The sequence below is a fragment of the Trachymyrmex cornetzi genome, unplaced genomic scaffold (assembly GCF_001594075.2).
Source record: "Trachymyrmex cornetzi isolate Tcor2-1 unplaced genomic scaffold, Tcor1.1 scaffold30, whole genome shotgun sequence".
Lineage (NCBI taxonomy): Eukaryota > Metazoa > Arthropoda > Insecta > Hymenoptera > Formicidae > Trachymyrmex > Trachymyrmex cornetzi.
In genome coordinates, this window is record NW_017297692.1 from 115,925 (window position 1) to 116,468 (window position 544).

The following is a 544-nucleotide window of genomic DNA, read 5'->3' on the forward strand; positions in this document are numbered from 1 at the left end:
TAACCAATCAGAAGCAATCCGCTGTTTTAGTTTCGCGTTTTACGCCAAAAGCAGGTACGAATTCTACTTTTGGCATATAACGCGATATTATCAATGTATGTGTGTATTCATATAAGTCAATGTAATCTCTCTTCACTTCATCAAATTTAAGTTAATTCCATAATTAAATCGTTCTTAGGTTCAATTTGTGGTCTGTTTATATCAGCAAAAATTTAAAAAATAATGAATAGGGAGGGTTTCGTTTGCACACATCGCATATTGCATATCGCATATATACTTATGTAATAACTTAATTGTAATATTAATAATATTAATAGTTAAATATAAAATATTAATAATAATTAATATAATAGAAAGGCTATGAGCCAGATAATATGTATTAATCGATAACAAACGAGTATTATAAGCATAGACACAAATTATACAATAATTATAAACAGACGTTTCGATCACGTTTGGGAGGGTCAAAAGAACCCTCTTTCAAGGCCCGTCTACAATACACGGAGTAAGAAGTAAGAGTAAGAAATTGACCAATCACAGTCGA